The sequence below is a fragment of the Ornithodoros turicata genome, chromosome 6, assembly GCF_037126465.1.
Source record: "Ornithodoros turicata isolate Travis chromosome 6, ASM3712646v1, whole genome shotgun sequence".
Lineage (NCBI taxonomy): Eukaryota > Metazoa > Arthropoda > Arachnida > Ixodida > Argasidae > Ornithodoros > Ornithodoros turicata.
In genome coordinates this window covers 10,439,447-10,467,158 of record NC_088206.1, presented here as the reverse complement: position 1 = coordinate 10,467,158, position 27,712 = coordinate 10,439,447, and the positions used below count along the sequence as shown (strand labels likewise).

At 46.6% G+C, this 27,712-nt stretch overlaps 1 protein-coding gene across 1 annotated transcript in view; it reads left to right on the top strand.

Annotated features, from left to right (window-relative positions):
- The window catches only part of LOC135399034 (uncharacterized), a 291,504-nt gene that overhangs the window by 3,253 nt on the left and 260,539 nt on the right, over nt 1-27,712 (top strand). The window lies entirely within an intron of this gene.

The following is a 27,712-nucleotide window of genomic DNA, read 5'->3' as shown; positions in this document are numbered from 1 at the left end:
ACGTGCTCCTCTCCGTCCTAATGAGATCCACTATTACATTTTTTGCTGGGGGGAGGAGGGGGTGACGTTAAAAAAAAACAGAATAAATATAACAGTCAGGCAGTCAGGTCTGCCTGCTCAGCTTAGGCGGTGTAGATTGGCACTGCTTTTAAAATTCCACGAGACGTACGAACGGAGGCTTCGCCATTGCACCTTCATGGTTTGCTCATACGCATGATTTTTTTTTTTCGATTTACGATTTTTTTTTCTTTTGATTCCGTGTTAGCGCCGCGAAGTAACTGTGGGCATGAGCGGCGTACAGATGTGGACAGATGGAGAGAGGACAGCAGGAAGGAGTGGAGAACTGGGGGAGGGGGGAGGGGATTAGTGTGCGTCCTGGGCCGACTACAGGGGACGTGCCGACATTCGTCCGGAAAGTCACATATTAAGTCGGAGGTGCTGCATATGCATACAGACGAATTAAGCGTCAAAGAAATGTTATGGGGATTAAAGGTATACTGTAAAGCAGTATAGAGCTGCAATCTCGGAAGATTTCTCTATTCGATAGCCTGGGCGCTCTTACGTCACAATTTACGTCACCATTCTTAGTCTTTTTTTTTTTAGAAAATTAAAACTGAAAGTTAGCGGCAACACTGTGTCGATGTCGACACGAAGTGTGCATTGTTCGTCAAGTACGGCGCCAAAGCTACATTGCAAGCGCATAACACTGTCTAAAACACTAGCTAAACTAGCTGCGTCTAAACAGTTACTAAAACTAAATAGCTTTTAAAACTGTGACGTTACATGAAGAGACGCAGCCCCAGCATGCAATATCCCCATATACCTACACGGCGCACCCACCGACGCAGACGTGCACCGATAGCTAAGCAAGAATCCACGACACAAGACATTTTCTCGTTATAAACAAGTTAGCAACGCGTGCGCGCACACACGAAACAGACACAGACACACAGTGAAAAGAAGGAAAAAAACAAAAACACCATGAACAAATGTTACTTGAATAGAGCAAACGTTAACTATTCCTTTATACCGGGCACTGGTACTCACAACGCACGCTCGCAGCCAGGCGATCGCAGAAATAGAAACGGGGCCCGCGTTCTCCTTTCAAACCGGAAACAATTTGTAAAACGAAAAGCACATCATGGAGAACAAGATGATAGAACGGCACGGGTGTTCACGGTGCGCTGAGCAACCTCATTCTTCAGGAAACATGATGGGAGGCTTGGTCTGACTCAATTTGCATCCGGCACGTGTCGATGCTCTTCAGAAAACGTAATATTGTCGACGACGATGCTAATATGTAGCTATTTGAGGAATGCGCTCTATTCCTGCTTATGTAATCGTCTTAGCTTGCTACCAGGTTGCTACGCTTGTAATCAGTGGAGGGAACCTTGAAGGAACTCGAATAACCCGAGGGTATGCCGCCATTTATTCAATATTGGCCTCTGTGACGCAGGAGAATGGGGAAAAATGGGACGCCGTGCGTGGAAGGAAAGGTGGCTAACTGCATGATATCCTGTTCCGCTAAACTCTAACGAAAGATACGGCCGTCGGCGTAGTGGGCATTACCAAGACGTTTATTGGGGATTATAAATATTTTTCGGTACGCACATAATTCAGGATGGTGAAGGGTCATCGTAGAACTCTTCAGCAACTGATGATCGACGACGCACGCTTACGACGTTGCGAGCAGTCGTTAAGTACATGGTGCCACCTACACGCATTAACCATGACGATAACGCCGACACCACTTGATGTCTGCATGAGAATCCTAAATAGTTTTCATTGAACTACCATGGTAGGCTCTGACGCACATGCATAATCACCACGTTTGTACAGCAAGCCAATGAGGGACATGTATGACGTATGGTCCACATTGTACACCGTTTACGAGGGCGAACGGAGGCGTGCGAGACATCCCGCAGCAGAACGCGAGGGGTTCGCAGGAGCTGAACTTTTTCTTACGCACGGACCAGCAGTTACATATGCTTTGCAACAAGATATCCGCGTGGCCGCTTAACCCACGTGTGAAAACTAAGTACTTTTATTGACAAAAATTTGTAAAGGGTAAAAAAATCTTCCTATATAACGTACAACGTACAACTTAACGAACGGTAGCGTGCGTAAATTTAAGAGTTTTAAGAGGGTGAGGCCGGGACTGTCCGCTCACTCCATACCTTTCAACTTCGCAAATGAAAATGCAATTGAATGTGCTATAGAAAGTGTTGACAACCAAAGCAAGATTATTTGTTGTGACATCGTCATTCCCAATGAAGGAAATCGATTAGAGCACGGAACAGATGTCAGCGGTTGACGGCTGGCCAATATTAAAGCATTTTAATACCAAGGAGACCGTTATTGCGCCTGTACAGGTCACTCCGGAGCACTTGACTCTATACGAAGCACCCGCATCTCACAAGGCTTCCTTGTCCTCCAGCATTCTGTGTAGAGAGAAGTTTCGTGGAGCCGTTATACTAACCCGGTGCTAAAACGGCTGTCCTATAGAGTATCGTTTAGTCGGCGTCACTGCCATTGCCGGATAATTACTATCTGCGTTAGAATTTGCTCGTATTAGAATGTACTAGTAGCACGGACCTCTGCTTGTAAAATAGATATCATAATTGTCATAAAGTGACGTTTACACCAATACTACGAGTGTTGATAATTATATTGTTGGATTAATGTGAACAACATTAATCACCCAAGGCATTTACGTGGGGATGATCACGTGAACGAATGTCCCGAACGTGGATCGATGGACTCATCCTCAACAACAGAAATCGACAACTTTATTTTAATGATGATGATCGGGCAGGTCCACCCCATTGCTGTCGGTAATGTGGTGAAATAAAAGGTGTTTTTTTTTTAATATTCGTTATAGATTTTTTAAATAAAAAGGCTATGAGAGCAACGAAGATTCCATTTATGCAGGCGGGCTATGCGGCCGCGCGGGCGTCCCATCGGAAAGCGTTTGTAACTACTGCAAGACTACTTAGCTCTAATTAATTATTTGACTTATTAACCAGATGTTTATTTATTTATTTATTTTTATATATTTTTTAGACATGCGAGATAGCAGAATTGGAACCAGTCATAATTCAAATCCATCGTCCTCTTTGAATACCCGTTGAGAAGCGAACGTATTTTGAGATATAAATTTCCCTAATTTTGCTAGGGAAATGAGCCGAATCTAGAACTACGCACTACTCGAGCGCCGAAAGAGCATTAGGCGTTCCACGTGAGAGGGCAACGTGCTAACGTGCTTTGGAGTGATGGAGCCGATTAGAGTATACGCTAATCTGTCGGCCCAGATATAAGGTGAAGGTCGTGTCGTCCCTGCGCTCGAGAAGTGCGTACTTCTGGTTTCGGCTCATCCATGCACAGCGAAATTTGGCAATTTAAATCTAAAGGAACGATCGCTTCTCAGGGTGTTTAATGAGGACGATGGATTTCGATCATGACTGGCTCAAATTCTTCTGTCTCTCGTTTCCTAGAAAACATATAATTACTAAGTCCATTAATCAATTTGAGCTAATTAGTCGCCGAGTAGTGCCAAACGCTGCCCCGCATAAGATGTCTGCAAGGCCGCATAGTCCGTCTTACAAAATGGCATCAGTGCTACTCTCACAACTTCTGTTATAGAAAATCTGTAACGAATAGAAAAACAACAATCTCTATAGTAATGAGTCGTCACAGAGTGAGAACCAGAGTCATACGGTGTCCAAAAGGTTTAGGAGTCCTTGTAGGGCAGAGCGTTTGATCTCGCCATGGACCAAGTAATTTTAACATCGTCCTGAACAAAGAGCGGTATATTGCTTGCGAATAGTAAACTCGTGTGTATCTGTGGCCCTACGAGGTGAGACGAAGGGTAGGTGTGGGCAGCACATCGTGTTTCATCTTGACACTTATGCTGTGCGGCCACGGGGCGAAGCCACAATAGTGGGCGGTAGTTCTCGCGAAGTTAATATGCATTCCGCACGCAAAGTTATTTCGCAGCAGGTGTGCTAAGAGATTGTACGTGAGAAGACTGACCATGCGTGAGGAATATGGGCTTAAAGGGGTGTACTAAGCGAGTGCGAGCATGGTTCTTCCGCGTGGACAAGGATCGTATAGTTGAAAGCAGCTGTCGCTTCGTGACTTGTACTGCAGCGTTCAACATGGAGAAGAACTAAAAATGCCACATTCTGAAGTAAACACTTTCATCCGAAATAAATGACCCATCTTGCGCGATATGAAGAATGCACGCTCACGACAGTTGGAAGGCACTACAAGAGCCTTCAGGGGAGCAAACAGGCAGAGGAAAGACGGAGAGCGCACGCAGCTTCGTTGGAACTGATAAACATTATGTGAAGACTTTGAAGGTGAAACGGGATTTGCTTTGTAAACGGAGGAGGCGTCGGTGATTGGGAATCGTAGCGAGAGATATATCGAGCTCGCCGAGATGAAACGATGATGAAAGTTTGCGAAGTCGACAGAGTACAAAATGAAACTTCTCAGGTAGAGTTTCTCGACACGAAGCAAGATTCTGAAAGAGAACTAAGCCTTCTAACGGAATTGGTTTTCTGCCTGATTTTCTCTACTGGTATTGGGGTTAGGATTGGAGGTTGCAGGAAGGATGTTGCTGTTTTTTTTTTTTTTTCTTTCGTAAGAGGCAACTGTACCTGATTGACGTAGGTTCGTTTAGAGGTTGCGTTTTCATAGGCCCCGCGATTGTCACGACATAGCTCACCTTGCATGTTACTTCATGCCTCCTTGTTCGTGTTGGAAGTATGTCTTTATGCAGGGTGTTTATTATTATTCCTTACAGAATTTTTATTAAGAAAAACAATGAGAGCAGCGTAGATGTCGTTCTTCTATTTGAGTTTTGCGGCCAGGCGGACATCCTCTTTAGAAAGTGTGCAACCACACAATAACTAGTTACCTAAAATTCATTGATTAATATTTAATTAAGGGATTTCGGGCAAAAGCGAGATGGCAGATTACGAGACTGTCTGACTGTTGCAAGTCATTTCACGTTCAACAAATCCTGAAACGCGCTCGTGCGTTAGAACATGCATCCCCGAATTTTGATATGCAAATGAGCCGAAACCGCGGCGACTGGGAACACGGTGAGTACAGCGCTCAGAGGGCCACGTGGTTTCGAGCAATGAAGATGATTGGGGAAGACGCCGCTCAGCTGGCCAGATAAACAGCTTTCTGGCCCAGATAAGCCTCCGTCGGCGAGGGTGATGCGCTCCTCAGGCGCACTTTTTCAGTTTGGGCTCGTTTGCATATCAAAATTCGGTGATGGATATTTTAACGCACGTGCGTGTTTCAGAATTTTCTAAACGTGAAATGGCTTGCAACTAGAATAGACTCTCAATTTGCTGTATCGCTTTTGCACGAAATACCCTAATTAAAAAGTTAATTAATGGATTTCGAGTAATTAGTCATGTGGTAGTTACATGCTCTCTTCCAGATGATGACCGCCTGGCCGTAGAACTCAACTGCGAAAACAACCTCTATGCTGCTCTCATAGCTTTTTTAATAAAAATTCTGTAAAGGCTAAAAATAAACGCCCTGTATGCCAATCGGTAAAAGCCCGCGTGTAAAAAGTATCACTACTTCCATACGTGCTACGTTATACAATGGAAAATGAAACATGTCTGTTTTTTAAAGCGGCAACCTAATAGGGTCAGCCATCGTCGACAGCCGTGTAGGTCCGTCAGTAACGGTTTTGGAGAGCGAAGAAGGAACAGCAGCAGGTGTTACAATGACACCGAATCAAGCGCGCCCGCCCGAAGATCGGAAGATGGCCCTGTGGCGTGATGTGGTCATCTGCACCGTTAATGAACTGGTAGCACCTCCTCTGAACGGCCACGTGAGTCGTTGATCCTGTCGACACTTCGACGAACGTTCGCTCTGGAACTCGTGCGCATCAAAGAAACGAAAAAGACAACGACTTGGTCTTTCTTCGTCAAGATGAAGGTTGGTTGGTTGGTTGGTTTGTTTAGAGTTATTGTCGAGGAGGCTGCTTGAGGGTCGAGCGTCCTGGGCTGACTTCACAGGGAACTGCGCCGACATTCACCTTAAAGCGCCCGAGGAAAAAACGTCCAAGCAGCACAGCCGGTGCCCTGAGGTGAAGGTGATGATATACACGAATCATCATTGGCCGCAACGTCATCATCATCAACAGAGTCGGTGTCAGCAGAAGCAACATCTCATAAGCGTCGGCGTTGTCAACAGCAGCGTCATCACCATAACGTTGGTCGTAGTTGATGACGCTTTCCTGTTCTTTCAATAAATCTTCATATCCCCCCCCCACCCCCACCCCCACCCCCGCTCTCCGCGTGCTTTGCACGTTTCTAGCGATATTGATTCAACAAATGACAATTTTTATATTTAACTGAATTCCATGTATCACTTTTGTTCAATACAGTCTCTGCGAGCTCACCCGTAGCCGTTAACGGCTACGGACGGAATTCCGTCGTTTACAACAGCAGCGCCGCCTATACTACTACAGATCCCAAAGATCCCAGCATCGAAGTAGTAGTTCAGACAATCGCCGCTTCACTCGGGGATTTGGCGCTAGTTACGCTGTTGATCATCACGTGATTTGCCGAAACCACGACAGTGCTAGCTAAGACGAAAATGTTTGCGCCTCCACAGCAGGCAGGAGACCACGCAGCAAGCGTGCAAACTATAAAAACGGTAATGATAGTGTGTATTACACGTAAGGTTACTCTGCCGAAAGCGAACGGCCATGATGATGATAATGTGCATGCCATTTCCTCTCTTCGATAATGTGAAGTAGCGCTTCTAGCGGAAATTTTCATAAGTTATGAAAGCGGCTACTCACATGACTCATCACTCACAACTAATCCTTAACCTAGATCTCTCCCAGACGATTGCCTTATGTCCATGACTATACACGTAGTAGTAGCTCGTGTCCCGAACCGTACATCAGAGGAAATCCAATTATAATCCAGTCCAAGTCAATCCAAGTATTCCAGTGTCTTAAAACATATTCGAACTGCACAGCAGCACACGGCGGCAGTCACATTTTCGTTCCTACGTCTGGATCTATACTGCAATGAAGCCGACGACAACCACCGGCACGCCTAGGGTCACTAGAACCATGGAAGACGAGAGCATGGATTCAGAGTTTCACCAAGCTGCGATACACGGAGTCACTACACAAGACAAGCACGAAGAAGCCCATCGTAATTTAGGCCTAACGCAACATCTTGGTGTGCGCACCTATCCGCGCGCCCAGGCTGTGATGATCATAACCTGCATCTGCGCCACTGTCCTTATATGTATGGCCCTCTTTGAGACATCCTGGATCATACGCAAGAACGAGGATGAGGGACCTGACAACGATGGAAATAACCCCGTGGATTCTGACAATGAAATGACGTCGTCGTTCGCTGACGTAATTACAACGTCGGAGCCGAACGGGGTGAACGCTAGTGTCACGACGGTGGATACCATGATGGATCAAGAGGTGTTTTAAGGGCACTGACTGTATCGCAGTAATATTACTTTTGAACTTTCACTTGTTCTTCCAGAATTTGTACCATGCAGTGCTATGCTTTATTTTTACGTATAGATTACCTGTAAAGGGTTTACTTCGTCGTACGTGTCTTGAGTGATTTCCGATATTTGCTGCTACGGGCAGTTCTGTAGACAAAGAAGTCGTTGTTCCACTGACTCTCGTGTGAAGTATGGGTATCTGTTATACAAACGGAATAACACCTGTTTATAAGTATGGGTATACGCAAAACGAGCACGCAAACGTCTTTTGTCAACGTTACTATCCTCAGACCATCTATTTTTCTCCGTCATGTATACTACAAGTTGGGCACGTCAAGTGTTAACGGTGCAATCACTTTTACAACTGAACTTTTGACGCGCAAGGCTGCAACCCTTAAAACTTAACCCTTCTTAAAGTGGTCAATAGTTACGCCGTGACATTGAATTATAACAACTATCAGCTGAACCCAAGACAAGGAACTAAGAACAAAGACAAACATTACTTTCAACTAAGGTTCATTCGGACGCATAACAGTCTAAATAGTTTTCTTCTGAGCCTGCGCACTGCCTGGACGTTCATTCCATTCATTGCATACCATTTCACTTAGTTTATTTCCCATTCAGCACAATGGGGGGGGGGGGGCTGCCCCTGCCCCTGCCCCTGCCCCGCCGACCCCGGCCGACATTAGAAGGATGCAGCATGCACCGAAACAATTGTCATGAGAACAATGTTTAACACATAACTATGCAGGATATGACCAATGCAAACGCTTAGCAAATTATAGTATATAATATTACTATACATACAACGTGAACAAATGTCACTACGAGGCAACATTAGAATTTAAGGTAGAGAATTAAGGTGTTCGAATTTAAGGCAACATCAGATATTTAAAGTATTTAAATAAAATTTAAAGAGCAATATCATAAAATTATCGAAAGGACAAATGAAATGGCTATAGCGATGTACGATGTCTAGAAACCTGTGCCGCAGAAACATGAGTGCATGCATGAAATCGAGCCGAAAGATCACAGAAATTTGGCGGATGCCTTAAATATGCCACAGCAAAAACGATGAAGAAGTGCATTTTCGCATGTAAGGTAATTTCAGAAATACTCAAAGTGCATTCCAAATTACTTGCAAAGGTAATTGAGTTGCGGTAACCGTTACATAATCTAACAAGCAATCCTGGGCCTATGAATTACCGAGGGTGTAATTAATTACAACAGTTTGGTTACTTAATAATTAATTACTTCATACATCTGATAACGACGCACACCGATACATACGTGTGTTTGTGTGCCGCGCTATTCTGCCCAGCGGGTCACCCTTCAATATCACGCATGCGCCTTCTCTGGCGCTTTTCTTCTTGTTGTGAACGCTTCTCTTCCTCTTGACGAAGCACCGTCTGTGGTATGCAATTTATACATCGAATGGGTGCCCCGTGTGACCCACCGCCGCGTCGTAATCGTTTGGTTTGTTCGGTCGTCAATGTTATGGCCATGTGGTATGACACTGTGCCAGGAGAGCGCTTGGAAAATACGCTACGGCTACGACATGTGCGGATCAATTTCACAAGTCCCTACGGCTCTGGTGACTCCGCCGATCGTATTGTGGTGTACTAAGGAAAAAAAACTGAAGCTAAAAAAAGTTTGAAACAACTGAATAGGCGCCGACTCATCTTGCAAAGCATAGTTGTCCTTTGTCCGTTGTCTTTCGCGAATCAGATCATACCAGCGGCATGGCTGAGTGGATCAAAGCAGCAGTTCGTTTGTACTTACTCAAAGGTCGTGCTGTTGACTGGGAGGTTGTGGGTTCGAATCCTACTACTGGCTGTTCTGTCTCAGGCATTATCTGGGCTTTCCGGCAGACTTTCCATATTAACTAACCTCCCTATCCTCACCTATACTAATCCCCCTATCCCCACTCCTTCCTCCTGTCCACGTCTGTATGCCGCTCGTAGCCACAGTTGCTTCGCGGCGCTAACACGGAGTTTCAAGCGTGTTAGGAATGCCCACGGAGCGGCGTTTGGAAAGCATCCGGTCCGGTATATGTTGTTTCTTGGAACTAACGGGTCTGGTAGGTTACGTGCTGTTTGAACAGCGCGAGAAGGTGCAGAGCGTGTTGGTTGGTACAAGTTCCCTTAGAAGTCGGCCTAGGACGCACCTTTCCAAGGGTGTCAGTCGTGACGTTGCCAAAGTCTGTGAGGCCGACAACGGCGAACCCTCTCGCTACCACGTCTACCATGTTTCAATGTTTGAACAGATCCGGAAAGTGGTTCGCAGAGGGAGAAGACAATGAAGGCCTTACAAGAAAATGCTGCGCGGATCACGGTCATTTCTTTTTTCTTTTCTTTTTTTGATGAAGAGAAGAAGAAGTAGTCAGCTTTCACATTTGCTAGCCATTGTACCATGAGCCATTCAATACCTCAACTTCATATTACTGGCGAATTTTGACTTTCACCTACGTGAGCGTCACCTACTCTCATATACGCTTACAGGTCTTTGTTTGTAATTTCACCTCTAGGGATCAGCCTTTGCATTTGATGCGGACGTGATGGACACTGAAGCACAATGGGTGTCTACCCCAAAACGTCCAAACACGGGAAAGCCACAGGATGGCACATCACGTCTGCGATAACAACGACGGAGGCAGTGATAGCCGGCAGCAGTCGCAGAGAAGTGATCTGGAACTACCAGCATCCGCGCCGAGTGTTCACGGCAGATCGGGAAACGACGACAACCGGCACCCGCCTCGTACGGCATTGTTGTCCGCAACCTCTGCGTGCGACTTTCCAGAAACCCCTGTCAACACAAGCCAGTCGATGGTGTCAGAAACCGCAGATGGTGAACGGGCCACCCTACTCCTACTACTACACCCTACTACTACGGTCATCAACTTTCAGCAAGTGATTGAGGAATACGGAAAAGCTGCTGTTACTCATTCACAAGAATGCGTGTTTTGTGGCCAGCTTCGGTTCTACAAAGAAGTTAGAGTGGGGCTGAGTGTCACATTGGAATATCGCTGCACCAAATCACCTCTCTGCACCTTTAGCCATTTTGTGCGCACACAACCTCCACTGGATTCGAAAAACAGCATCAATGCTAATATTGTTCGAGGATGTCTCGCGGTCGGAATTGGGTTCACTCAAGCCTGAGAACTTACAGCGTCAGTTGGCCTTCCCTTCCTTTCTTACGAATTGTATCAGAAGTGCGAGGACAAAGTTGGCGAGAGTTTGCACGCTGCAACGTTGGACTCTATGAAGGCTGCCGCTCAAGAGGAAATCGAATTGGCGAAGCAACGTAAAGAATGTCCTGATCCTGACGGCTTTTGCCAGATTCCGGTCATAGTGGACGGAGGATGGAGTAAGAGGTCTTTTGGGCACAGCTACAATGCAAACAGCGATGTCGCGGTTATCGTCGGCAAATATTCACGAAAGATACTGTACATTGGCGTCAGGAACAAGTACTGCATTCTTTGTCAACGTGCGGAGGCTGAAGGGAAAGATCCTTTTCCATACACCTGTGCACGCAACTGGGCTTCATCTTGGACCTCAATGGAGCGCGACATTATCGTCCAGGGCTTCCAAGAAAGTGAACGAATGTACGGAATCAGATATACGACACTAATTGGCGATGGAGATAGCAGCGTTTTCGTTGCTGTTCAAACACAAGTTTCATACGGTCGATTGGTAAAGAAAGTTGAATGCGTGAATCACCTGGTCAAAAATTACACTAAAAGACTGTACATCGCTGCAAAAGACACTAAAGCATTCACATCACCAGGTGGAAGGGAAGCCAGGAAGATTTTGTCGACAGCGAATATACGAATCCTAAAGGGTCTCGCGAGGTCCACGGTTAGACGACATGCCCAAAACACCCACGCTGTGACGCCTGAAGCGATACGGAGGCTACGTCACCAACTGAAAAACGCCCTGTATCATGTTTTCGGCATCCACGGCGGCTGTCCCTCTGAACATTGTCCCATCAAGAGAGGTGATGCGGTTGAACACGAACGACGGACCGAAAAGGGCAGGCTTCTAATACGATCCGGCATGATGGTTGAAATTCAAAAGGCCATTGATATACTCGCTGACAGGAGTGACATGCTCCTTCTGAACGCAACAAGCAATGCGCTGAGACATACATGAGCATGGTTGCTCGCACAGTAGGCGGAAAGCGTGTGGACTTTGCGAAAGGCAGGGGGTATGGAAATAGGTGTCGCCTTGCAGCCATCGCATACAACATGAGAGGCGCAAAGTGGCACGCATTCTACCTGCAGAAGTCATCCGGGAAGAGGCCGACGTCTTCGTTGATCAAGATAATAGAAGAAAGAAAGAGACGAGACGAACGCAAGGCACGCAGAAAAGCGGTGCGTCGTGACAATCCCTGCAGGATGCTAAAATTTGCAAGCGTCGCCGGATACAAGGACTATGGGCCAGATTCACAAAGGCCGGACCTCAAGAACACCATCTTTCTGCAGGAAGCTAAAGAGCTAGCTGACAAAATAAGACTTAGAGCCCACGAAGCGAACACCCTCCAGGAATCTACGCTGGAACAAAGTCAGTGCTCACTTTGGCGTGCAGAAAGAAAGCAGAGGATACCTTCCACCTCGATTTACAGCATATGTCGGCCGCATCGAGCGACTTTCAACTACTCGTCAATTGTGAAGCAGATATTGTATCCAGGGTGTCGAACCGCAAAAAATACGGGTTCGGTTCGGGTTCGGGTTCGCGTTGTTTTGATTTCGTTCCGGTTCAGTTCCGGTTCGGCCACGCCAAGAATCGAACCGGTTCGCAAACCGGTTCGCAGCCCCGAACCGGTTCGCGAACCGGTTCAACGCTTCCGTTTTATATGTTCCATATGTTCCTTTTATCACGAAATGCGTGGCTAATAGCTTACTGCTGTTGTCTGCATTGACGTCTCTGGCGGTGAGGTAGCCCTTTAGCGAGAGAAATGAGAAATCGATGAACACTTATTGCAAATAGAGTCCACACTGTTGAAGCGGTGTAGTCCTACTACTTTCTGTTCCCAAAATCTCTTTTTTCACACGCACAGTGACAGCAAGATACACTTAAAGAAAGCCTAATAAGATGGACAACGTAACATAGACGACAGTACTTGCCGGCACACTGCCTTCGCAGCGTGAATCGATCTGAAACCGTACTGAAGCATGTCGAAAATAAGCGTGCCAGCCTTACTCTGTCCAAGCTCACAGCAGTGTACTAGTTAATCCACAACACAAAGTCAATGTGTCACGACACAACCGCACTACGAATAAGCAGAACAATATTTACTTTTCAAACCACGACCAATCAAACAGGCACCGTTCTGCGTACGCTCCTTCTCCACTTCTCATGTTTCTGACGTGTTTAATTTGTACTGCTCACGTGTAAAGGGAAATCTTGGGCGCTTATTTGATCACATATTCGTCCTGTAGAGCTACATAACTGGCCTACTCCATTCCTGTTTCATTCGTCCGCGTGGCACCTCGTCTCCGCACCGCGTGCGTGGGGCGCTAGCCGCGGCGCTCACAAGGACAACTGCGCTTCAACATGTTAAAAAGACGCTGAAAGTATACTTACAATACGTCGTCGTCTCACTGCTAGGTGAAAATTTCTGAAATCCATGATATAGGCGCTAGATCATGATACCAATGTGTCTTCGTTCAGGGATAGAGAGGAACTCTTATGCTGACTTCTTTTATGTCCGAACCGTTTGGTTGCAAACCGGTTACCGCTATTATTTTTTACGGTTCTGCTCCGGTTCGGGTTCAACAATGTCATGAAAATTGCGGTTCGGGTTCGGGTTCGGTTCCGGCAAAAATAACGGTTCGGGTACGGTTTTCGGTTCGGGTTCGGGTTCGGTTCGACACCCTATCCCAGGTCATTCCAGAGCAGGGATTGCCAATACGGTATGAACCACGAGAATGAGGCAGCTTCGGTATCCCAAGCCAGAAATCCAGCCTGTGTGGTGAAGCGCTGTGGTCTTCTTCTTCTTCTTCCACCACTAGGAACAGTGGCCACCAGCCACACAGGGCGATTGGCCAGGGTTTCGTGCGGAGTAATCTGTGGTCTTTTTGTGAATCCTGACACGCCGTACGTGGCCACGAGCCCCGATCGCCTTATTGATGACGATGGCATCCTTGAGATCAAATGCCCTGCAAGCGCTCAAAACTACCCGCCCATCGTGGAAACTACTAAAAGACATGCCATTGGCGTCAAAGTTTCCAAAGAAGGTTCACTGTACCTGCCGCGATCACATAAATATTTTTATCAGATCCAAGCGCAATTAAATATAACTAAGAGAAGTTATTGCAAGCTTGGGATCTGGTCACCCACGGACATGCAGGTACTTACAATAAGAAAAGGCTCATCGTTGTGGGAATGCCTGTTGCCCCAGCTCAAAAAGTTCTACCTACATTACCTGATGCCAGAAATAATCGATCCCCGTGTAACAAGGCATATGAAATTGAGAGAAGATGCTGTGGAAACGAGTGACCTTCATGACCTGCTGTAGCTGTTGTCCACGTTTGTCCTTACTACTCCGTCGCAGGTTGTAAGGTGATGGCATACCGAACTACGGAATGTACGAAGCAGGATTTCATTATTTGAAGAATGCACTGCAAGAGTGACAGCCTTGACTCTGCTTGGCTTGGATGTAACATGTGTTTTAGCTGATCCACGTCCAAGTCAGCGTGTCGAGAACAATTTCTTTTCAATATTTCTTGCATGGCAGGAGACAATGATAACTGTGTGACATTTTATAGGCAATCCGCCACTAAGCTGTGTTTTTTTTTTGCTTTTTTTAATGATCATTTTGGTTGCCGGAGCATGACAGGTATTGCGTATGTGTGTGCGCAGATAATTTCGAAACAGTTCACAAAACAGAAGAAAGAAAATGTTAGAAAATGTTGGCTACCTAGTTGATCGTTAGAAGCCTTGGCTGCCTTGGCCTCGTCTGATGCCGACTAAACAGAAAAGAAAAAAGAGAAAATGGGACGCTCTTTACTGCAATCCGCTTCACTTATCGGTGGTGGTGGGCAAGAGGTTCGCTTAGACATTGCAGCGTGGTGAGAAATCATGCGCAGTAAACAGTGGGACTCGGGAACGTGTCATCTCCGCAATTTGATAAAAGAGAATAATCAGGTGTAGTCGTTCGCCCTTTAATTTGAGGAAAGAAAAATTACAACAGGTTACGATGAATACACGTATATTTCGACAGCTTTTATTTTCGGCATCATACACAAGTGCATTACGCCACACATTTCGAAGCAGTGGGTAGGGTTCCTTAAAAGCCGTCATGGCTGCCGCCTGTCGCGCGATTAATATGTTCGAACGAAAGAAAAATAAGTCATCGGATGGACAGGTATGGTGAACTATAGTTCACCATAGTACAGGTCATGGTAAGCTAGTACAGCCATTGTGTCGTAACGACGGAAGAAAAAGACCGTGTGGGTTTCGTCAACATGTAGAATGCAAACTCTCTGAATCACTCTTCCAAAGCGATTTTCTGATATAAACAGGTAAACGGCCCACATTCCAAAGAGTAATATATGTGTGTTCGTGTACACGATTTCCTTTACAAGGTGTTTACTATTGATCTCTTTCTTCTCTACACCCTGAAAAGAAGAAGCAGCCGCCAGCGGGCTCCTCGTGCCGTCAGTACCCAAAGTCAGACAACGTATAGACACGCAAACGCGCGTGCATTCATCATTTCCGATTTTGGTCCAGAAATATCACGTGGCTCAACAGTCCGTGGCGCCATCCATCGCGAGGAGATGACATGAGCGGGTTGGGTGATTCGGCCTTAACGGCTACGGACGGAATTCCGTCGTTTACAATAGCAGCACCACCTACTACTACAGATCCCAAAGATCCCAGCATCGAAGTAGTAGTTCAGACAGTCGCCGCTTCACTCTGGGATTTGGCGCTAGTTACGCTGTTGATCATCACGTGATTTGCCGAAACCGCGACAGTGCTAGCTAAGACGAAAAGGTTTGCGCTTCCGCAACAAGCAGGAGACCACGCAGCAAGCGTGCAAACTATAAATTTGTAATGGTCGTGTGTATTACACGTAGGGTTGCTCTGCCGAAAGCGAGCGGCCATGATGATGATAATGTGCATGTCATTTTCCTTATGGCTAGCTCACCATATTTTCCTCTCTTCGGTAATGTGAAGTAGCGCTTCTAGCAGAAATTTTCGTAAGTTATGAAAGCGGCTACTGACATGGCTCATCACTCATAACTAATCTTTAACCTAGATCTCTCCCAGACGATTGCCTTATGTCCATGGCTATACACGTAGTGGTAGGTCGTGTCCTGAACTGTACATCAGAGGAAATCCAATTATAATCCAGTCCAAGTCAATCCAAGTATTCCAGTGTCTTAAAACATATTCGAACTGCACAGCAGCACACGGCGGTAGTCACATTGTCGTTCCTACGTCTGGATCTACTGCAATGAAGCCGACGACAACCACCGGCACGGCTAGGGTCACAGGAACCATGGAATATGAGAGCATGGATTCAGAGTTTCACCAAGCTGCGATACATGGAGTCACTACACAAGACAAGCACGAAGAAGCCCATCGTAATTTAAGCCTAACGCAGCATCTTGGTGTGCGCACCTATCCACGCGTCCAGGCTGTGATGATCATAACCTGCATCTGCGCCACTGTCCTTATATGTATGGCCCTCTTTGAGACATCCTGGGTCATACGCAAGAACGAGGATGAGGGAGCTGACAACGATGGAAATAACCTCGTGGATTCTGACAATGAAATGACGTCGTCGTTCATTGACGTAATTACAACGTCGGAGCCGAACGGGGTGAACGCTAGTGTCACGACGGTGGATACCATGATGGATCAAGAGGTGTTTTAAGAGCACTGACTGTATCGCAGTAATATTACTTTTGAACTTTCACTTGTGCTTCCGGAATTTGTACCATGCAGTGCTCTGCTTTATTTTTACGTATAGATTACCTGTGAAGGTTTTACTTCGTCGTACGTGTCTCAGTGTTTTCCGATATTTGCTGCTACGGGCAGTTCTGTAGACAAAGAAATCGTTGTTCCACTGACTCTCGTGTGAAGTATGGGTGTCTGTTATACAAACGGAATAACACCTGTTTATAAGTATGGGTATACGCAAAACGAGCACGCAAACGTCTTTTGTCAACGTTACTATCCTCAGACCATCTATTTTTCTCCGTCATCTATACTACAAGTTGGGCACGTCAAGTGTTAACGGTGCAATCACTTTTACGACTGAACTTTTGACGCGCAAGGCTGCAACCTTTAAAACTTAACCCTTCTTAAAGTGTCAATAGTTACGCCGTGACATTGAATTAGAACAACTATCAGCTGAACCCAAGACAAGGAACTAAGAACAAAGACAAACACTACTTTCAACTAAGGTTCATTCGTACGCATAACAGTCTAAATAGTGTTCTTCTGAGCCTGCACACTGCCTGGACGATTATTCCATTCGTTCCATTCATTGCATACCATTTCACTTAGTTTATTTCCCATTCAGCACAATGGGGGGGGGGGGGGGGGGGGCTGCCCCTGCCCCTGCCCCTGCCCCGCCGACCCCGGCCGACATTAGAAAGATGCAGCATGCACCGAAACAATTGTCATGAGAACAATGTTGAACACATAACTATGCAGGATATGACCAATGCAAAAGCTTAGCAAATTATATAGTATATCATATTACTATACATACAACGTGAACAAATGTCACTACGAGGTAACATTAGAATTTAAGGTAGAGAAATAAAGTATTTAAATAAAATTCAAAGAGAAATATCAAAAAATTATCGAAAGGACAAATGAAATGGCTATAGCGATGTACGATGTCTAGAAACCTGTGCTTAGCAGAAACATGAGTGCATGCATGAAATCGAGCCGAAAGATCACAGAAATTTGGTGGATGCCTTAAATATGCCACAGCAAAAACGATGAAGAAATGCATTTTCGCATGTAAGGTAATTTCAGAAATACTCAAAGTGCATTCCAAATTACTTGCAAAGGTAATTGAGTTGCGGTAACCGTTACATAATCTAACAAGCAATCCTGGGCGTATGAATTACCGAGGTTGTAATTAATTAGAACAATTGGGTTACTTAATAATTAATTACTTCATACATCTGATAACGACGCACACCGATACATACGTGTGTTTGTGTGCCGCTCTCTCTCTGCCCAGCGTGTCACCCTTCAATGCCGCGCATGCGCCTCCTCTGACGCTTTTCTTCTTGTTGTGAACGCTTCTCTTCCTCTTGACGAAGCACCGTCTGTGGTATGCAATTTATAGATCGAATGGGTGCCCCGTGCGACCCACCGCCGCCTCGTAATCGTTTGGTTTGTTCGGTCGTCAATGTTATGGCCATGTCGCATGACACTGTGCCAGGAGAGCGCTAGGAAAATACGCTACGGCTACGACATGTGCGGATCAATTTCACAAGTTCCTACGGCTCTGGTGATTTCGCCGATCGTATTGTGGTGTACGTAAGGAAAAAAATGAAGCTCACAAAAGTTTGAAACAAATGAATAGTCGCCGACTCATCTTGCAAAGCATAGTTGTCCTTTGTCCGTTGTCTTTCGCGAATCAGGTCATACCAGCGGCATGGCTGAGTGGATGAAAGCAGCAGTTCGTTTGTACTTACTCAAAGGTCGTGCTGTTGACTGGGAGGTTGGGTTCGAATCCTACTACCGGCTGTTCTGTCTCAGGCATTATCTGGGCTTTCCGGCAGACTTTCCATATTAACTAACCCCCCCTATCCCCACCTATACCACCCCCCTTATCCCCACTCCTTCCTCCTGTCCACGTCTGTACGCCGCTCGTAGCCACAGTTGCTTCGCGGCGCTAACACGGAGTTTCAAGCGTGTTAGGTTAGGTTAGGTTAGGTTTGGAAAGCATCCGGTCCGGTATATGTTGTTTTTTGGAACTAACGGGTCTGGTAGGTACGTGCTGTTTGAACAGCGCGAGAAGGTGCACAGCGTATTGGTTGGTACAAGTTCCCTTAGAAGTAGGCCCAGGACGCACATTTCCCAGGGTGTCAGTCGTGACGTTGCCAAAGTCTGTGAGGCCGACAACGGCGAGCCCTCTCGCTACCACCACCACGACCACCAACGCCACCAACGCAAGTGTGTATCCGTCGCGTTTCCTATCACGTTTCAATGTTTGGACAGATCCGGAAAGTGCTTCGCAGAAGGAGAAGACAATGAAGGCCTTACAAGAAAATGCTGCGCGGATCACGGTCATTTCTTTTTTCTTTTCTTTTTTTGATGAAGAGAAGAAGAAGAAGTCAGCTTTCACATTTGCTAGCCATTGTAACATGAGCCATTCAATACCTCAACTTCATATTACTGGCGAATGAATTTTGACTTTCGCGAGGTCCTCCGTCCCTAATCTTCATGAAAGCAGAGGGTACTCCGTGGCCGATGGCCAGATACTCGACGAAGAAAGAAACGAAAACGAGCGGTGCACGTGCAACATTACGTCGTGTTCATAGTCGTGTTCTATCACTGCATGAATACTGGACAGTTCGCTCTACTAAGGAAGGCAGCCGCGTCGAAATGCTCAAGGAGACTGTCTGTGTCGTTGTCGCCATAGTAGGCTTCTTCGTTATGGCAATCCTCATCCGAGCAACGCGTGAGGAGTTGAAGGCGAAGACGGCAGCAGGCATCAGCATCGTGTACAGGATGCTGACATCAGAGGCCAGTATGGACACTGTGTATGAGACATCTACGGTGGAATCAGTGCAGGAGACGGCAATGACCACTATGCTTGGACGTGGAACAGGACGTTTCGGCACTGGACAGCGGACACGTGAAAATATTACTCTATCCTAGATGACTGTTGATTATAATACGATAACTAAATGATAAAAATGATTGTTTGAATGCGTCTCGGCCCATGATTTAGCAGTGTTTAGATGGTACCTGGTGATTTGGCTACCCTGTGATCATAGGGAAGAGTGCTGTGTTCATTCTGTGGAAGTCTGAAGGCATTTTAGCGCAAAGTACCTAAGCTCTATGGGTTCAGTTCCTGACCTAGTATCTACATCCCGAGCGTTCGTGCTTATCGACGGATCGTGGTATCAGTTTTCGTTGACATCAAGCGCTCTTACACGAAGTTCTAAAGCCCTAAGTATCAAGGGGTCCCGCAAGGAAGCATCCTGATGCCGGGCCTAAAACCCACAATTCCGCGAAAGATGACTTTGCCATTTGGACAGTAGGAAAATCACGACCTGCCATTCAGCGCCGTTTGCAACTAACTTTAAATAGCTCCCCCACAAGTACGTCACACAACTTGGAATTTGGATGAACTCCCATTCACACGCAAGGCTATGACAGATTTCGCTACCTGGGTTGGTGGCAAAAAGCTAGCTTGATCCTGTGCGTTTCCATCGCTTCTTTGGCGTGACCATAGACTCGGATCTACGCTGGACTCGCCACATTAAGCACCTTGAAGCCAAACTGCACCGACGGCTCACTGTCTCAACATCTGTCTGGCTCAGGATGGGGCTGTGATCAGCGCTCCCTTCTTCACGCAGCTCTGATGCGGACAACTGTGCATTACAGCCTTCCGATACTGCATAGTATTTCAGCAACACCACGAAATACCCTTCGGAGGCTCTTTGCTGCCTAAGTTGTAATAATATAACGCAGAGAAATGCGCACCTTGTATACCTGTTTACGACCCCTTTAAGCTGGTGAACTCCCGATTGAGAGGATAGAGAGGTAGCAAGCGAGCTGGTGATATACGTAGATCTATAACTTAAAAACCCGACACTGGGGGACAAAAAACGACAACACAGACAAGGTCTCAAACACAGCTGAAAACTTTACTCAACTACACAAACATATTAAGAGTTCAAGTGGGTGAGACAGAAAGGTGAGGAGGACGTAAGAACATCCCCAAAACCAACGGGAAGGTCAGGGAAGGCTCGCTGACATAGTTCCCTGATGAGATAATGGACAGAGATTGTTTCATAAGCCTTTTGTTAAGGTCACCTTCACTGGACACTACCAAGGTTTCATGCCATGTGGGCGCACAACCTCTACAAACTTGTAGGCGTTTTACCATTTCGGAAGAACAATCGTCATTTTTTGCTTTCAGAGCATGCTCCCGCAAGCGATCATTTAGGCGTTTACTTTGGCCGATATAACAAGAACCACATTCCAGACGCATCTGATAGACGATATTAGAACGACAGTTTACATACACAGTTCTGTGAATTTTACACGGAGATTCAACTTTTTCAAAAGGGTCAACAAGTCAAATCGAAAGTCATTTCTAAATACAAGGTTTACATAAAATTTCTCAGCAACAAGAAGCAGGTTATGAGAGATATTTTATGAAAATAAGGAGTTACGACACGATGACAAGTAACACTCGGGAACCGTAAAAAAGCTTGTTTTCAAATGACGGCAGACCATGAATAATCATGCATTGCGAGTACGCCGCGTCCCTCAACCGAGATAGTTGGTAGCACAGAGGAGAATGCAACTGGTGAACACAATACATTTTCAGAGCATTTGACGGTATAGGCCTGTGATGGCTCCTAACTTGACAGTTTTTGAATGGCAGCTAGTAGCAGGCAATATAGGTTTAGGATCTAATTTGTCATAGTTCTAGCAAAGATAAGGGCTGAACAAAAGTCGTACATCCAAAAATTGTAGCTCGCCATTCATAGTGTGTTCGACGGTAAAACCAAGTTCGGGAGCGGAAGACCTGAATACACGTTCAGTCATAAATGATAGACCCTTCGTTTGACAACAACATCGTCGACAAATCTTGCAAGTAGAAAGGCGGTGGAAACAGTTGAAATAAATGACATGACAGTAGAATCAACAGTACGCAGATAACAACAACAACAACTTTATTTTCGGCCTTGGAGAGTGGGGAGTTTCATCGCAACAGGCGATACTCTACCCCAGTGCTTGGTGGAATGGGGCAGATAAATTTCTGACAGAACCGGTGCAATGGCAGAAACAATACAGATGCCAGTCTTCTGAATAAACAAGTCTCCATCAATACTTATAGCAGTTGATTTAAGATATAATTCTAGAATTCGAAGAAAATCTGAGACAGAAATACGCCGCTTTCGATTGGAAGCGCACCAGTTTACACTCTAAAAAATCCCTTACACGGCTTAACAGAGTGTCCGCTTGGAGTGAATAATAAAGATCCTTAATATCCAGGGACAATGCCAGACATTTTTTACCGTGGAAAGATGCCAGGGCCTCTAGAAGACTCTCAGAATTTTTCAAGACTAGTGGGCTAGGCTCGTAAATTGAGGAGAGACAGTTCTTAATGAAAGAAGACACAGCTTTTTGCCAAGTGTGGTTCTCATTTACCACAATTCTCAGAGGCATGTTAACCTTGTGATCTTTTAACAAAAATTTGACCGATAGGGCCGAACGGGGAGTAACAGTAACGAGTTACCCTCAACACTGATAAATTGACGTGGTGTGTAAATCGTTGAAACGCCCGTTTCTTCAACGTATCCCATGACGAGATTCACGCCATTGTCAGAGACGTCGCCATTGTCATGGACACCGGGCTGCCCATCGGACATCCTTCAATTTGATGGTAACCTTGTCCACGGAACGAGAAGTTCGAATGATTCAAGCAAAAACGCAGGCTTATGATAATGTCTTCAACCGTGAGAGACGTAAGCGTGGGAAGGGTGCTGTCGTCACGCAGTCGCGCTTCGGCCACCTTCACTGCAACAGCTATGGGAACGTTGGTGAAGGGGAACAGAACATCAAATGAGACCATGACATCGTTGTCATCGAGGACTTGATTCCAAACCAACTGGACGATTTCCTTGGAATCGACCGGTATGAAACCATTCTCCCCATTGACTGGAGTAATTAGGCCCACAGGGTACTTCGATAGGTTATATGCCCGGGACCCAATCAGGTTTGTGGTTTTTTGGGAGACCGTAAAGCCTCGGAGCTTTGGGGAGGTGGTCACGGGGCATCTTGATGAAATAGGAGGTGTCAGTGAGGATCCTCTGCATTTTCGCGCAGTAGTCTGTTTTGTCCAGTACGACGGCGCCTTTTCCCTTGACTGCCGGAAGGATTATGACAAAGGAGTCCGACCGGAGGTCGCGTAGCGCTGAATTTTCCTGCATATAGTGAGGTTTGGAGGAATTTCCCTGGAACTGGTTAGAGTAGTGGCAATGCGTCTGCGTGCCAGGTTCACCCCTGTTGTTTCCTCCAGGTGCCGCAGTTTGCCCTTGATCTCAACGACGGTGTCTCTCTTGGGTACGGCGCGTGGGGCCAAAGCAAAGTCGAGACCTTTGGAGAGAAAACTCAGGTCTCCATCGGAACGTTGCTTCAACGACACATTGAATACGGATTGAACGCGTTCCCCGTCGGTTTTCTAGGCAGGAGCCGGGAAAGTTTCTTGTCTTGGCTGGCATCTGTATATGCTGCTGCAGACGTGGAAAACTTCTCATCTACCCGAGCATAAAAATGGGCTCGAAGGACTTGAGAATAAGTAACAATTTACTACAGACGTTTCGTTTCGCATACGGGAGACATCATCAGTGTGAAACAGAATGAGAGGCGATCCCAACCAGCGAATTATTTAAGCAGGTCAGGTTCGGGGTGAGGGCCGCGGTTAGGGTGACGGGTCACCTCGGACGTGCCACGATTAGAGCTTTCGAGATTCGAGCACGGTTTCACACTGATGATGTCTCCCGTATGGGAAACGAAACGTGTGTAGTAAATTGTTACTCATTATTGTGTTAAGTCAGTGTTCAGGGTTCTCGCTTTTCCTCATAAACTCTCCTAGCTTTTGGAATATTTTTTCCACGTTTACTATTTGTTGCAGTTGTAAGCAGCTAAAATTCTTCGAGATTATTGCTTGTAGAAGATTCTTCATTTTGTGCGTGTCTTTCCTCAGCTGCCATAGCTAGCGCACGAGGCCGTGTGCAGAGGAAGACAACGCTGGAGAATAACGTTCTATGGTAATTTTAGTTCTACGGCATCCACCAAGAAGAATACCAGCAATCAGCCGGCATCAGGAGAAGCAGAAGAAGAAGCCTGCAGTAAGTGTCCCCCGTCATCCTCAAAGTGATTTAGGCTGCGGAAGACAAGCACACACTCATCTCCCACACAGATAAGGCAGGGGAAGATTAGCACCTCGTCGCCCCCAAAGCGACGCAGCCTACGGAAGATGAGCAGCCCGGCATCTGCAAAACGAGGTAGCCTGCGGAAGATGAGCAGCCGGTCATCTGCAAAACGAGGCAGCCTGCGGAAGATAAGCACCCCGTCATCTGCAAAACGAACTAGCCTGTGGAAGATAAGCACCTCGCTGTCTCCAAAGCGTAGTATAAACCGACAAGACCCTGTGACCCAAGGGGTTGCACAGGGTAGCGCGACTGCAAAACTAGGGCAACAATGTGCAACGTCAAGACAGGGCCAAGAGGACGATAAGGAAGATGCAACAGATCTGCAGAAGTACATCAGCGGAAAGGTTTCACTCTCGCGTGTGGATGGAAAATCGAGACGCGTGAGCGGAGCAGTCACCAAGATACGACGTGTACGGAACTTCGGCTACTGTGCATTCGCTATGCTTGTCGTCGCGCTCCTAATGTTCTTTGTCGTGCTCTACAGAATAATGATCCCTTCTGATAGAACCACAACAGAACCCGCAGGAATGATCCCGTTGCGGATTTGGAAGACTGAAGCTGAACCAGCAAACACGATCCTGACCGCCATAGAAACTGAAAACGGCACGACTGAGAATTCAACGTGGCTGTAAACCTCAGGACTGGCAACCTGTGGACAGACCATTTCGCTGTAGCTATAACCGATTGTCAATAGAATACAGAAGCTCCAATTCACCTAAGAATACACGTGTGGCGTCACTAAGTACTGTTTAATTGTAATCACTATAGGTCCTATTGATTATAAGTGTTCATGTCAAAGTCCGCAGTCTGAGAATCGCGCTTTTGCATCAGTTCGTTGCCTTGGCGTTGGTTTGCGCATCTGTCCTGTGATTCTCCAGGTTCATCTTGCCACGGAAGATCCTTGAGTCGTGGGACAGCGGATAATTATTAATAAAAAGCTCTTGGGGGTTGTCACCCTGGAACTGACACCCCTGTTTGCCACGAAGAACAACATGACGGTAGAGAACTGATGTTCTGAGACTGGAACAACATAGAAAGGACAGACACATACAAAGCCTCAAATTGCCTAAGAAATGAACGATGAATGATGAAAGTCACTGTCCTACAGCTGGCTAACCTTTTCAGTGACTTTCATCTTTCATCGAACATGACAGTGTTGACGCAGATTTACAGTGCGCTGAAGGCTCCGCTGCGACAGGTACCAGCACGTAAATTGCCAATGCGACATCGCTGACTCTCAGCATCAGTGCTGGACGCTAGACGTCCTGCCTTAATATAACACTACAACGCATTCCCGACTGCATTCTTGTGATACCTCCCTGTGCACACCCTTCTAGATGAACCCTTCTAGCGGCTTTTCAAGACTGTCTTGGCACGTGTAAGCATACCCTGGTCGCAAAATATTTCCTGCTTCTAGGCTTCTCAGCATGTTAACGAACGTAGACATGTGATTGCAGATCTGATTGCAATCAGTTTGTTTTGCCGTCTAGTTCTGCAACACTCTGTCCGTGTGGAACAGGTAGGGCCATCTACTGCGTTCCGTGGTGTTGACAGTTGTTGCCTGCTATGTTTGAGAGCGTAACGTAGCATTGTAGTGCATATTAGAGCACTAGAGCGAGAGTAGCGCATATTAGAGCATAACGATGGCATCGGCCATCTGCCGGCATTAGGAGAACCAGAAGAAGCCTGCGACAAGTGTCCCCCGTCATTCCCAAAGTGATTTAGGCTGCAGAAAACAAGCAGACACTCATCTCCCACACGGATAAGCCAACGGAAGATGAGCACCTCGTCATCTCCAAAGCGAGGCAGCCTGCGGAAGATGAGCACCCATCATCTCCGAAACGAGGCAGCCTGCCGAAGATGAGCACACCATCATTTCGGAAACGAGGAACACGGCCCTACCTGTCTGTGTCGAACACGTAGGGCCATCTACTGCGTTCCGTGGTGTTTTTGAAATGTTTATTGACAGTGGTTGCCTGTTATGTTTGGGTGCGTAACGTGGCAATTTTCTGCATAACGATGGCAACCTGGCTGAGTGTGCCGCGTAGTCTTGAAGGACAGAGGAGGATTGACGACTCCCTCGCAGGGGCACCGTCCGACTCGCTTGCCGACCTCGCCTGCTGGTACCACAAAGTTCCACAGCTTGGCTCCATCAAGGAGATATTTTGGTCCGACCTTTTCCATCTGATCTCCCCTGGACAGCGCAAGACCAGACACGTTGGACACCACATTGCCCCGTCTGCAGTGGGGCGCAACTCAAGAACCCTAACGATGCGGGCACCAAGACATCGCTATCGCTCGCTGGTAACAATTATGTTTAGACATTCTCAAGCGTAGGTATTTTATTGTTCATTGCGACCTAATATTATTGCGACCTATTATTTCTGACCCTCTATCCTTTCTTTTTTACTCCCTCTTCTCCCATTTCACACAGGAGTGAAACTTGCCGCCTTATCTGAGCAAGGCAGAGCTCACCACCATCACCAGTTAGTATAGGCAGAAGAAGAAGAACATCCGGGACGCTACCCAACCTTGGCCTGCAAACTACGTGGTCCACGCCATCATCTACGCTCACTTGAACCATTGCGGCCGTCTCATACATCCAACGTGCTTCCCACTCGCCTCATTTACCACGGCTACCGAAAGCAGCCCGGCACCTTCAACCGAAGGTAGCACGCCGGCAGATACTCAGAGGAAGGTCGGCCGCTCGGTAAGCCTAACCGAAGCACTCGGTCGTGGTAATGGAAACTTTCGTGCTGAAGTTGCCGTGCTGATCATCTGCATATCGGCTCTTCTCCTCATCGGCATGCTATTCTTCGAGGCTATGCGGGTGATAAACCCCAATGATAAGCCCAACGGGGACATACTTGATGAAGGTACCACGGAAACAGAGTACGCAACGACATCTTCTGATAAAACCACTTCAGTCTCCTCGTCCACAGTGAAAAGCAACGCGTCCCTGCAGAATTCGAGCATCGTCGAAGAGTTTTCAGAAAAATGATGCCCTGTTTGCAGATACGTGTGAAGCCTTCCATGGAGCTGATGGGATTTCTGCCTTGCTGTCGCATAACTATTTTTGATACAAGTTTTCGTTTGGTGCATACGCCACGTTTTGGTGTGTACGAGGGTACAGTTTCCTGGCATAGAGATTATGCTTACTATGCTTTCACGATATGCTCTACTGCATAGATTAAAATAAAATTAATGATTCACGACATTAGTGGCAGAAGAACGTTTCTACTTGCAGTATGGACGCGTGCCTATGTAAATTATGTGGCTGTTTCGAATAGGGGCAGTTCTACTGCACCAGTGGGAGAGTGCCTCTTTGAAGTACCGTCTTCTGACAAGATGACCCATCGTTAACATAAGTCGTCGTTACGAGCTAACGAGTGGCGGGAAATTCAAAAAGATGGACAGGTGACACGTTGCGCGTGACATATACCACGCCCTTCACGTATCACGCGAAGAGCGCCGTGCACATGTTTCATCACGTGCTCTTTTTGACGAGTGTCGTAACGCGTGCAAGTGATTAGGCCCCCTGGTGTCCACTGCCACATGCGATTTTCTTTCCTTTTTCGAAACTGCGTATAGCTTTGTACAGACACGATGTTCTGAAGTCATCGAGTAGGCGTATTGTCATCAAGTAAGGCCTTACGTTGGCTGTTCGTACTAACTGTCGTCCATAGCGTTTACTGTCAACGTTACTAGCGAGTTACTAGATGTTGTCAATGTTCCCTTTAAAGTCGACCGATGCCTCACTATCCCCACGACCAACAGCGTGTATGAGGCAGCGGCCGGCACACCCCTAGGCATTTCAACGGCGCACAACCAAGCCTTCTTTACAAATACACAAACTGGTTGTTAAACTAAATCAAAGGAAGCCACTCTCGCATGAAGCGCAAAATAGCGGGCAAGGTTACGCGGATCCGGTGTTAGAACAAACAATATCTGTTGTAGTACAAGTGCTGTGCTCCAGCAACGAAGACGAAGAACGAGTATCATTGCGTTCTGGCGTTTGTCTTCCCCGTCTTGCTCCAAAGA